Genomic DNA, 13,622 nt, shown 5'->3' with positions numbered 1-13,622 from the left:
GTGACCTTTGGTAAGTCTCCACTTCGAGCTGACGGACAGCGCAGGGATCTGTGATTGGTAGCGCACACGGCGAATCAATCCACTTGCCGGGTTCTTTCTAAAATGAGAAGTGAGTCACGCTCCTCTGCCCAAGTTCCCTGGGGGATGGCTGCTGGTTAACCTCCAGCATTAGAGCTGGAGCATCATTGCCTTTTGGGCAGACGTCAGGCTGCTTCACGAAACTCGGGGGAAATTAAAGCGAATCAAAATGCGAGCGGCGGCGGCTCCCGAGGAACAATGAGGAGGGGCATTGTCATCGTCGGGGCATTGTTTCGCCTCGGTCCTATTGTCGCCGACCGGGTGCCCGCACAATAGCCATCGGGTCGGCGTCTTCGCTCCGAGTGGCATCAGCGACTCGGGCAGCCCGGACATGTTCTAGTGGGTTGATCCACGGTTCTTAATTGCGGCATCAATTAAGCCGACTCTAATTTAAAACAATAAGTTCCCCGAGGGCTTTCCCAGTTGTCTTCGCTGCTGCCGCCCTTCATATTTCTGTCATTAATTATAGCAAGGATGCGCTAGGATAATTGAATTTAGGAGCGCGTATAATTGGGGGGTAGCCTACATAAATCGAATTCCGGCCTATACTATCTCGCAGCTCAAACGCTTACCACACATTAGCTTACCGATTTTCTCGCGGTCTGAGAAAAGCTGATGGATTTGAAGTCTGGTGTGGTTAGCGTAAGACTAAACCCGGATTCCGGTTTTATATAAACATAGTTACGAACAAGAATGCAACTAGGAAAACACTAAGTATTGTTTAGATACGATATGAAGTCTGCAGATGGGGATCAGAGAGATAACAGAAAGCAATGCCTCTTGTTTGCTGTCAGCCGGAATACAAGGAACATCTATATCGGCCCTGTGACTGTTCTACCATTCTCCATATACGTTTGCTGTGCTGCTCGCTATTTGGAGGTAAAAATGACGCCCACTTGCGCGTGTTTATATACTACGGAGCTTAGAGAGTCTCTGCAGAATCACACTTTACTGCAGTGCATCGATATACTCATTTCAGCTGAGACTGCAGCCAAACGCCACAAGCACGGGAGCTTGAGGTCGCTACCTTGAAGTGTTCTTCCGCAGAACGGGCACTCGCACTAGAAATGCACGTCTCAAGGCCAGCAGGGCAGACTAGGTCGAGCTTGTAGCTTTGGCTGCAGTCTCAGCTTAGCGGTAAATTGAGTGTAGTTGTGTGCGTGGCCTCCATTTTTAAATAGGGCTCACTTTCCTGCTAATTTGCAGTTCCAAAATTATTCCCTGGCGGCCATAGCTGTGTGTGTGACTGCTGAGCGCAAGCCAATGGCGAGCTTCACCGATTTTTTTTTTTTGAAATGTGCATTCCACACTATCATGATTGTAGATCTTCAACCTATTAATGTGGGCTAGTTATGCGCATGCGCTAGACAGCACCCACAAATATGGCGTCCATTGAACACTCCTTATAGTGCTGCTACGACCTAAATGTAGTCTGGTAATTCAAATGTAGCAGACTTGTGTTGGTTTCATGAACTCTGCTCAAGATACTGCTTTTAAGATATGTATTCAGGAACATAGTTTTTAAGATCCATTAGAATTACCTCGAATGAATTTGTTTTCAATCTTTCATTACTTTTGTAAACAGAATGATTTTCAAGCGTGGAGAGAGTCAAACCTTTTGTGTCAAACAAAGCTGAACCGGGTTCGAACTTCTGTCACAATAACACAAAATATAAGTCGCTGTTTTCACTGTTGCACACCCTTCTGAACATTTTTTTTTCCAAGTGTTTTCCGAGAAGACGGAAACGAGGAGAGGATTCCAAAAGAATAAGAAAAGTTTCCGTACTTCGCTTTCATAACTTTGATCCAAGTACGGCAGTGAAAATTATCGTTTTATTGTCGTTTTAACGTACTTCTGGAACGCAGTAAAAGGGGCTGCACAGTTACCACGAAGACGCAATTCTCAGTTGCTCACGATTTTGAGCTCGCACATGTACAGGGGTAATAGAAATCAATATAGCCGCACTGAGTGTTCACACTTAATTGCTCACCATAAAACTGGATGAGTAAAATGAGCAAAGTAGGAATGTCGTCTTCGCCCTGTGTCTTCCAGTGTACACCCACTCACGACATAAGAAAAAACATTCCACCTGCCTTTTCGCTATGGCTGGTACATACAATTCCCATTATCTATTGATTTGTCACATAGCTCAGACAGTGGAACTTAAACTTCCAGTTCTAGCCCTAGTTTGGATGAAAGCGTTTTTTTAACAAGGACCGGTGCACCACTTAAGCATGGTGGGGTGTTTACGTACTTACTTACTTCGCGATAGTACGTGGAAAAATAAAGGAATATATTACCCCCCGAGAAACGCGGTCGCATCACCTCGTGTCCTCTTCGTGTACACTTTTTTAGCGGTCTCTGGACACACTAATTACTTCGGAGAGGAATAACCATACAAATCTATTTGAGAAACGCTTCATACGTGGAAAAAGCCCGGCAGCAATCGCCTGCATACGTGAGCCTTCCGTCTGAATTCTATCGATGTCTATGTTCACACCTTATTCTCCCACGCTCTTGCATATCCCATATAATTTCAAGTCACCTCCGCTTACCTCTGAGTGTGAAGTGCTCCTATGTCGTGCGGTGCATGCGGTGATTTCAATGATACACAAAACAAGGAAGTAAGGAATATTCGAAGACCTCTCTACAGCTTTGCAATCACACAATGAGACAAAAGAAAAAGAACAGTAGGAGAAGCACGTCTTGCGTTCCCTGGCTGCCCCGAGAAGCACTTGAGGTAGTCGCCGCCATGGCATTTATTGATGTCATACGTTTGTTGAGGCACAAGATGCACTTCGTCTAGCACGCCAAAAAACTCTTCGCGCAGCAAAGACTTGTGCCTTGGAGGCACAAGCCCCTCGAGGCATCTCGATTTACGTGTCTGCAATCTGAGAGTTCCACTGAAAGGACACAGGCGCGTTCAGCTTTTATATACAGGAATGGACACCTGCACGATTATTCGCGGGCACAGTGCCCGAAGCATGACATTTGCCATGGGAGCAGAAATTCGACAACAAATATGACGCCAACTTGTAATTCTGCTTTGACTTTGACTCCCACCTACGTCCAGGGCGTCGTCGACGGTGCGCCAGTGCGCGCACTTGTCGATAGTAGGACAACAACATCTGTAATCCGGCCGGAAGTTTTGCTGATGGCGGACCGAGTCGTCCCTCCAAACTCCGAAAGCTGTGTTCTCCAAACCAATGATGGCGGTCCTGGGCTGCACAACCGTGCCTTACATTGTGGGAAACCTTAACGTTGAGGTGCATTTTATTGTTGCTGCTGTTGAGCAGCAGCGCACGCTTGGCGTTGATTTTCTCAAAGCACACAAGTGCGTCTTTGACTTCGATGCTGGGCTGCTGCATTTACGAAACAACGTGTGTCCCCTGAGAGCTTCCACGATAATAGTTCTCAGCAGTGGGTCCTCTGTAAATTCTGCTTCTCTGTACCTGGATCTCCACGTGCTGTTTACCAATTTAACTGCATACCTATTACCACTCTACGAGGTCGCGACTGTGAACCTAGATAAAGGCGACGCTGGTAGGCTTTGCCAGCTACTGGAACGTTACACATCACTTTTAGTACAGGCGATGCCGATTTGGGCGTCACGTCAGTAGCAACACACCGAATAGCAATAGGACTAGCAAGCTCTGCACGGCAGCCGTGCACCCAGACGCTTCCCTTGGCGTAACGGTCATGTGGCAAAGACATGGTCTAGACGATACTACAACAGGGCGTGATTGAACCCGCCTGTTCCTTGTTGTCCTCACCAGTCACACTATTAAAGAAAAAAGGCGCGTAAACATGCTTCTGCGTAGAGTACTGACGACTCAATGACGTTTCTAACAGACTCATTTTCCTTGCCTCGAACCGACGACATCTTAGACGCTCTCTCAGGCTGCACGTGCTTCTCTAGGCTTGACCTGAAGAGTGGCTATTATCAGGTCCCAGTTCACCCGGAACATCGCGAGAAAACTGCCTTCACCGCACGTAAGGGCTCGTATCAACTTAGAATTATGCCATTTTGACTCTGCAACGCTCCGGGTGTGCATTTCAGAGATTAATGGAACCCATCTTGCATGATACCATGGGCACAGTTTGTCTCGTGTATCTCGACGAAATTTGTGTCTTTTGGCAAGACATTCGCCTATCATCTGATAAACCTCGAGCTGGTGTTTTCACGGTTGAAAAAGGTTAATCTGGAGCTAACGGCAAAGAAATGTTCGTTGGTCACAAGGGCAGGTAGAATACCTGGCAAGTGCTGATTGTTGGGCGAGTTGGTATTGTACGTGAGAAAACATGATTGCGCTTTAAGACCGGGACATAGGAAGAACAGACACCACAGAGCGGTAACTTTCAACTGATTTAATTCAAGAGCCTCAGCGTTGAAACACACTGTGTCACCGCACCACATCTCAACCAATCCGTGGCCCCGCCACGGACCGCAAGTTGTGGTTCTCCTTAGGGCCACTGCCTTGGGAGTACCACGTTCGCGGCGAGACGCTCTACCGCGAAGCGGGTTCGTACTCGCGTGGCATGCTGCTCGTTGAGCGCAAACAGACACCAGTCGCGTTGGTAACGGTGATAAACTCTATTTATTTACAATGAAACAAAAAGAAGAAAACAGCGGCTATAAGCTGGTGAACGCCGTCGGTGTGGAGATCGCCCACGGCCGAACGGTCGTCCACAAAGATACAAAGGACGGGGTAAACGCTCACCGGTGCGCCGGACGGTTCTCCGTTGTCGCCGCCGCCGAATCCCATGGAAGAAGAGAGGCGCGAGCTACTGCTGTTCGCTGGTTTTAAGATAACGGCGGGGGCGAAGTGGCCAATCAAGGAGCGACACGTCGATCTCCTTTGTGCGGGGGTTCGTTACGGATATCGCCCCAAAGGGGGAGAGGAGGAAGCCACTCACAGTGGTAAGCAGCGCCATCCCTCGCTACGCCAGTGCGGCCACCACGGCGCGCCAAAACGCTGACGCGACAGAATGTTGAGGGATCACAATCCCCACGCTCCCCCCTCCTTAGCCAATAGTCACCCGCAAACGGGTGGACCAACACAAACACACAACAAGACTAAAATAATAAAAAAAAAAGAAAAAGGCCGCCACGGGACACAACAGCCCGGCTCATAGGTCCATGGTCCAAAAGTTCGTCCAGCGGTCCCTCACCAGCGGTACAGCTCCCAGCGGCAGTCGGTCGGCTGCGTCATCCCGTGACGGTCGCGCATGTGGCGGGTCACCTCCTGAGCGCCCAGGCCGGGGTAGGCGTCGAGCCCAAAAGTGGCGATGTCCCACTGCAGTATTCCGCCGAACGCTCTGACGTCGGACTTGAAGGGTGCCCTTGGACTTTTGGTGGTAGACGTCCGTCTCGGGGTCCCAGTGCTCCTGGAGAGTCCGAAGTCGGCGACCCAGCAGCCGTGTTCGTCGACGAGCACGTTCCGTTCGGCCAGGTCCCGGTGGATTATCCCTCGTCTGCCGATGTAGTGCGTGCCCTACGAGCCCTGCTGGGCGAACTGCGCCAGGTCCCTGGGGCCCTTGGGACTTGTTACGGGACGAACGGGAACAGCTGGTCCCTGGTCGGCGATCTTTCCGACCGCGGCACGGGTCCCGAAGATGATGAGCGGGCAGTCCCTGGCCGGATGTCGATCCCGACGGCCCACGAAAACGACGGGTTGCAGGTTTGGCCCGCGGCCGGCTGGGGTAGCGGGGCCGCCTGACGATTCACGCTCAGCCGTGGTCCATGGACGCCGCTGAACTGCCGTAGCCAGGAGACAGCGGCTCCCGCACGGCGCGAAGCAAAGGCCGGAGGTCCTCTTCGTATAGGTGCGGAACGTACTGCGGTAGAATGACCTCTTGGTCTCCGACCGCTTGTGACGACGCTCGCACCGCGCTCTTGTGTTGACGTGTGGCACACGTGAGCGTAGGTGGCAATAAATGACCAATGGCCGTTACGCCTACCCTTTCCCTTGGAAGCCGTGGTTTGGGGGATTCCCCTACGGGATGGTCCGAGAGTGAACGCTGCGGTGACCTATCTAGGTCACTGCTTGCCAGTAAACAATGGTGTCTCGCGCGTTCGCGAAGGCAGCAGGTGCATTGTACTTTGCACTTCCCTTAATGTGGCATTTCGCCACTTACTGGGGTTGCCTCTACGAAAACTTCGGATAATAGTTCCTCCGTCTACGCAGATTGTAGCGGGCCCCCTCTCGCTAGCTGCTGCCGTCGTCTCGCGCTGCGTGTGCATGTTTTTGCGGGGGCTGAGTTTGCTCGTTGGCCCCGTTTCCCCTCTCATGGTAGGGTTTCAGATCGCACACACGCACCGGCCCACCGGCTTTTCTTGATTGCAAGTTTGTAAGCTTGTACACGAGTGGGGAGAGAATCTCTTGCACTCGGTACGGACCACACCACTTCGGAGCCAATGCGGTCGAGAAGCCTTTGCTGGCATCACTCAGAACATGGTTCCGTCTGAGGACGAGATCGCCCACTTTGTAGCGGAGATCTCGATGCGAGCGGTCGTACTAAGCTTTTTGTTTAGCTCGCGCTACCCCGAGATTGCGACGCGCCTCTGAGAAGGCTTCCGTCATCCGAGTTTGTTGCTGCCGCGCGTGGTCCGTTTGCGTCGGCTGCGCGTTGTCCACCCCGGCGCTCGCCCCTAGGACACGGTCCATGGGGTTCGGAAGCTCTCTCCCGAATGTGAGGAAAGCGGGGGTGAAGCCCGCCGAACGGTTGAGAGTGGTCCAAAGTGCGAACCCGATCTCGGGGATATATGCGTCCCAGTCACGGTGCCTTTCCGCGAAGGCGGCCAGCATTGGTTTGATGTTTCTGTTACATCGCTCCGTGATGTTCGACTGCGGGTGGTATGGCGTGGTTGTTTTGTGCTTTATGTCAAAGGCCTTGCACGCGTCCACGAATACCTTCCCGACGAAGTAGCTCGCTCGATCAGTCAAAAGAGCTTCGGGGAACCCAAAACGGGTGAAAACTTCCATGAGCTTCTCCGTGATCGCTCGGGCTGTCAGCGTACGGAGTGGAAAAAGTTCCGTCCATTTGCTGAAGTGGTCAGTTACAACCAGCAGATACTGGTGTCCTTTCGGGCTCCTCGGTAGGGGGCCGACCACGTCGCAGGCTGCCAGAGACCATGATTGCTGGCTCGGAATTGGTTGCATTAGGCCCGGCGGTTTGCCGCCTCTTGGTTTGAAGCTTTGGCAAGAGTGGCACGTGCGGGCATAACGGAAAACGTCCGTTTTCATGCCCGGCCTAGGGTGCCTTCATGTGCGCTTTGCTTAGAGTGGTGGCATCTCGCCATTTTGTCCCACACGTTTATTTTTCTTCTTTTTTTTTCAGAAGCGCGTGCAAGAGCGCGTCCCTGCACGCGTTTGTGGCGCTGACTGTGCAATGGCGACATTTTGTTTTCGTCGATTTCTTTGTATTTTCCCTGTGAGCGCGTGCTGACGGCATCGGGTACTACAAAGGGTGGCATCACCCTAAACAGAAGGACATTGAGGCACCCTAGCCCGGCCAGGTGGCGATGCGACATAACTTTGGGTACGTCTTGGAGCCGCTCGCGTGTCCGGCCAAGTGTGAGTCGTGCTAGTAGCGCAAAACTGCGTTTCTCAGACTGCGGGGTACCACTACCTTGAACGCCTCGTCGGAGTCGTTGTCGGAGAGTATGTACCTCAGCAAAAGCCCGTCATTTCTCAGCAGATATAAATCCTCCGTGCCCGCACCAATACCAGATACGTCCCGGCACTCGGCGCCTACTACAATACCAGAAGTGTTGCGCCCGGCGGTCGCACCGCCCGCCTCCACGGCGTCCGACTCTTCCGCGAGTCCGTCGATCACCTTTCGACAAAACGGATCGTTCTGCTGGGCTTTCAGAAGCTCTTCTTTGCTGAACACGATTCCCACTGCGCTCACTGCGTCTAGGTGGTTGATCGTCTCGTCCGGGGTGGTCAGATCTGCCGCCTCCCTTTGGGACTGAGTCGCGGCTTCGCCTGACACTGTGAGTGTCGTTGGCTCGGCCTGGGTCTTTTCGGAAATCTGTGTGCAGTCTACGGGGGCGCATGACAAGGCGTCCGCCACCACGTTTCTGCTGCCTTTCCGGTACCGCACGACGTAGTCGTATTTTTGCAGCATCAAAGCCCAACTTGCCAAGCGACCAGCGGGTTCGCGAAGTCGGGAGAGCCATATTAGGCTTTGGTGATCTGTTTCGATCATGAAAGTGGTCCCGCCGACATAAATGTCAAAACCCCGGAGTACAAAGACGATGGCCAAGCACTCTTGTTCGCATGTGCTGTAGTTCCTTTCAGCTGGCGTCAACGAGCGGCTGGCGAAGGCCACCGGTCGGAGTACACCTTCGTGCTGTTGGAGCAGGACCGCGCCCAAGCCCAGATTGCTGGCATCTGTTTGGATCAGAAAGGGCTTGTTCAAGTCGGGTAGCTTGAGTTCAGCTGTGTCCGCGAGCGCTCGGGAGGTGCGGCGAAAGGCCGCTTCCTGCTCAGGACCCCAGCTCCAACTCACGGACTTTCGCAATAGGCGTGTCAGTGGTGCTTGAAGCGTCGCGCAGTTTGGGATGAATTGGCGATAAAAGTTCCCCATTCCCAGGTAGCGGCGGAGGGAGCTCACGTCGATTGGCGCAGGAAACTGCCTGTATATAGTTGCCTATATATATATATATTGCCTGTATATAGTTTGTCGGGATGTGGCGCAGGGCGCCCGCGATCAAGTTCGAACCCGAGCAAGGCGATGCGGGTTTCGGCTATTTGAGCCTTTTCGGGGTTCAGGGTCATTCCCGCGGCTTTTAGCCGGTCGAGTACGTCCTCGAGATGACGTAGGTGATCTACGAAGGTGTTGGAGTAGACGACAATGTCGTCGAGATAGGCCATTGCGTGTTTCCATTTGGCTTCTCCCAGTACTCGGTCGATCAATCGCTGGAACGTCATTGGCGCTCCGCACAAACCGAAGGGCATTCGTGTGAATTCGAAAAGCCCGCGGCGACAACAGAAGGCTGTTTTTTCCTCGTCACCTGGCTCCATCCGAACCTGGAAGTAGCCTCGGCTAGCGTCCAGGGTGGTGAAGTACCGCGCACTGCCCAAGTTTGACAGAATCGAGTCGATGCTCGGTAGCGGGTAGGCGTCCTTTCGTGTGACGTGGTTCAGACGGCGGTAGTCCACGCAAAGGCGTGAGCTGCCGTCTTTCTTCGGGACCAACACCACGGGGAATGCCCAGGAGCTGTTAGATCGCCGGACAGCTCCGGTGTCGATCATTTCGTCCAGGGCACGGTCGATGGCTTTTCGTTTAGCCAAGCTTACGGGCCGCGCGTTCTGCTTTTTTGGCAGTTCGTCGCCCGTGTCAATGCGATGTCGCACTTCGTTTGTGCAGCCCGGTCGGTCCGTGAACATTGCGTCATAGTGGCGCAACAACGACGACAGTCGGGCTTTTTCTCGCCCTGACACGCTGCATGATTACGTGAGCAGTGGGTGCGTCATTTCCCCAATGGGGGCGGCGCTCGCTGCCATCGGCGCTGGACTCGGTGTCTGTGAATCAATGACCCGGTTTAGGGAGTCCCTCGCTTCCTCTCGACTGCTCGTCGCGTGCGTCAATGGTGGCATTGATGATACGGCCGGGGGTTCGCAGAAGGGTTTCAGGGGTGCAAACGTGCCCTCACGATAGCCTGCGCTGCTGACGTCGATTACCATGCCTGTTTCGGCAAGGAAGTCTCTGCCCAAAATAACGGGCACCGATAGGCCCGGGAGATGAACGGAGCGTTGTCGTCTCACTCGATTCTCCCATCTCGCGACCAACCGCGCGGTACCAGCCGAAAGGGCGGTTCCGCAGGCTTGGCGAAAGGCAGTGTTGCATTCTCGGAGTCGGACAGAATTCTGTCGGAGGTGAGTCAACACTTCGTCGCCGAACATCGAAGCGCTTGCTCCGGTGTCGAGGAGTGCCTTGAATGCCTTGCCGGCGATCGTTTCAGAAATGAACGGGGCAGGCGTGCCGGTCGGGAAGCCTATTCTGTAGGCGGTCGGTAAGAGAGTGGCCATGGGACCCTCTGATTCTTTGTTAGCCACCGGTTCGTCCGTCCTTGGCCGTTTACCGGTGGCTTTGCTCGTTTCCCGCACGGTGCGATTCCGTGTTCGGCCGTTCCGGGCACTGGCGCGCGAGATGATCGGGGCGATTGCACCGAAAATATCTTCTGGCGTCGCTTCGCCGGGGGTTCCGCCGTGCGTTTTGGTTTTCGCCGGCTCTTTCGTAGCGTGCATCGGCTCGCTGACCTTGATTGAGCCTCGTTTCCTCCTGACTCGCTGCCTCGTTGGGGCGCGAGTCGGTGGTTCTGAACTGCGGCGTCGGCCGGCTTGTTCGTCCGGCTTGTTCGGCCGGCTTGTTCGGCCGGCTTGTTCGTAGGAGTACGGGTCGAGCGCACGATCTGAGATTTCATACGTATCTCGGCCCCAATCTTCCGCATAGTTTGCGGAATCGTAGCGCCTCGGTGCTCGGGATGGCGTGTCCCCGCTCCACGCGCAGCGCGGTTCGAGGGCCGCTGACGCTGGAGGCGGAGGCCGGTAAGCACGGGCAGCGAGAATGTCTCCCTGAAGGCGCCGGGCCTCGGAGGCGAGCTCGTTCAGGTCGCGGAAACGGGTGCCTTGAAGATACGCAGCGAAAGTCGGATGGCTTTGGCGTATGACGCGTTCCACTCGCTCTGCATTGGGAGCTGAGGGTTCCGCGAGCTCGAAGAGCTCTTGCATGGCTCGTACGAACTCCAGCAGGGACTCGTCCGGATGCTGGGTTCGCTGTTCGAGCTGCCGCCGCATCCTTCTCTCGTTGTCGGCGGGAAGGAATTCGCGGCGGAACGCCTCTCGGAACTGATCGAGCGTTCCGGGTTGGTCACCGAAAAGTCGGAACCAGCGGGCAGCTTCGTCGACGAGCGCGACTGGTAGAATGCGTTCAAGTATTTCACGATCGGACATTCCCATCGCGCGTTGGTGCTTCCGTAAATCGTCACGGAAGTCCGTAGCGCTCGCTCTGTCTGCGTAACCCCGATAAGTCGGGAGGGGAATTTGGACCGGAGGTCGTTGGATCTGTGGTGCGAGTGCTGTCGTTCGCAAGGCACCTGTCAGACTCTCAATCACACGTGCCGCGTTTTCGAGCAATGTGTGATGAGGCGCCGCAGCGGTTTCTCCTTGGGGAGACCGGTAGGCTTCGCTTTGTGCCGGCGGCGGAGCAGGTCCGTTCAGGGAAGATCCGGGAGCAATGGCGCCCGTCCGCAATCGCGTCGGAGCCACGCTCGGCTCCAGGAGTGCGTCGTAGGGCGCTTCTCGTTAAAGGGTTGGCATTTCGGCTTCTCGTTGAAGGGGGAGCCGCGCGAATGCGTCGGCCGCGGTCGCCAGCGGGAGCAAATCCGAGAAGTCGGTCTGCATCGTCACGGTAAGCGCTGGTTGCGCAAGGACTTGTCACTCGGCAGCAGTCGTCACACACAGACGTACCGGAATTCTGGTAGTCAGCCCTTTTGTTGGGCGCCAAAATTGTGGTTCTCCTTAGGGCCACTGCCTTGGGAGTACCACGTTCGCGGCGAGACGCTCTACCGCGAAGCGGGTTCGTACTCGCGTGGCATGCTGCTCGTTGAGCGCAAACATACACCAGTGACGTTGGTATAACGGTGATAAACTCTATTTATTTACACTGAAACAAAAAGAAGAAAACAAGCGGCTATAAGCCGTCGGTGTGGAGATCGCTCGCGGCCGAACGGTCTTTCACAAAGGTACAAAGGACGGGGTAAACGCTCACCGGTGCGCCGGACGGTTCCCCGTTGTCGCCGCCGCCGAATCCCAGGAAGAAGAGAGGCGCGAGCTACTGCTGTTCGCTGGTTTTAAGATAACGGCGGGGGCTAAGTGGCCAATCAAGGAGCGACACGTCGATCTCCTTTGTGCGGGGGTTCGTTACGGAAATCGCCCCAAAGGGGGAGAGGAGGAAGTCACTTACAGTGGTAAGCAGCGCCACCTCTCGCTACGCCAGCGCGGCCGCCACGGCGCGCCACAACGCTGACGCGACAGAATCTTGAGGCATCACAATCCCCACAAAGTACACTAACTCTTTTTCCGCCAAGTCAATTGAAGACACACAGACACAACACGTGCCGGAGCTATTTAAGGCGTCCGCCTTCATAATCTCTCTAGCAGTCTTATCTTTGTGCCTAGCGAGAACAGTAGAAGAAGCAAATAATGGTTTGCACCCGCAGTCATGACAGTGACACGACAGATGGCCATCCCGAACCCCGTTCACTTTTTGGTAGTGTTCTCTTAGCCGCACATTTAAACATCTGCCTGTCTCGCCGACATATATCTTGCCACATGAAAGGGGAATCCGATACACCACCCCTTACGTGCACGCGACAAACGGACTTCTGTGCTTGATTGGGCAGCCCGTCGGTATACCTTCCGGAATGGGTCTGTCAGCTTGCACTTTTTTGCGAGCTTTTCGGGTGTACAGTAAACAATTTTTACGTTTACACATTTTGCTAATTTTCCAAGACTCTGCTCTGTTCTGTAAGGCAAAACCGCAACTTTCTGTCTCGCTTGACCTGCCTCTGGTCGCGGGCTAACGTTCTTTCTTATTTTCTTAAGGACGCCTTCTGCTACAGATACAATCACAGCCTTTGGAAACCCGGCACGCTGCAAGCGTTCGTTTTGCTCAGTCAGACTCAAGGGCATTGCATGGTGGCAAGACCTTTTGAGGGCGTTCGTAAAACACAAATGAACTATTCCTCTTTTAACTAATTTAGAGTGGGATGAGTTAAATGGTAACAACGGCTTGGTTGGCCCTTGGGTATACCACACAAGGGCCAACAAGCCAACAAGCCAACAACACATGTGGTATTCAGAGAGGGTATGCATACCGTAAACATGCTCACGAGGGTATGCATACCGTAAGCATGCTCAAAAGCAGTGCGGCTGGTGTGTAGCCAGGTGACTGGCTACACACCGGCCACACTGCTTTTCGGTTATGACCTCCGAATGCCGTGCGAAATAACCATTCCCCGAACACTAGCATCGGTCACAGAACCAGTGTCCTACGTGAGCCACTACAGAGAAACCATTGAACGGATGCATGCATTTCCTCGGCAACGTTTGGCAAGCGGTCACTTTCGCATGAAGACCCGCTACGACGCACACGTGGAAGGCAATACGACCATTCTCCCCAGGTGGGGGTATGACTCTATAACCCGATTTGAACGAAAGGACTGTCACCGAAGTTGCAGCACCACTGACAAGGGCCTTTTGCAGTCTTTAAACGCCTCAGCGACAGGGTTTACCGCATACGACGCACCGATTGGTCGCGGTTCCATGTGGTACACCGTGACCGACTTCGCCTGTATGAAGGACTCCGCTAAGAGAAGCCGAAGTTGCAAGAGACGGAGGGGAGATATTGTGGCGAGAAAGAAGAAAACGAGGTACGCAAGGGGTGAGAACACGAGGCAGGATCTTAGAGCGGACGCCTGGCCTCACATTAAGCAATTTGGTAAGCCGAAAACGCTTCAATATTATGTTTA

Source organism: Ixodes scapularis, unplaced genomic scaffold (assembly GCF_016920785.2).
Source record: "Ixodes scapularis isolate PalLabHiFi unplaced genomic scaffold, ASM1692078v2 PGA_scaffold3__209_contigs__length_174095766, whole genome shotgun sequence".
In the NCBI taxonomy this organism is placed as follows: Eukaryota; Metazoa; Arthropoda; class Arachnida; order Ixodida; family Ixodidae; genus Ixodes; species Ixodes scapularis.
The sequence above is the reverse complement of the archived record's forward strand: the minus strand, read 5'-3'. Positions refer to the sequence as shown.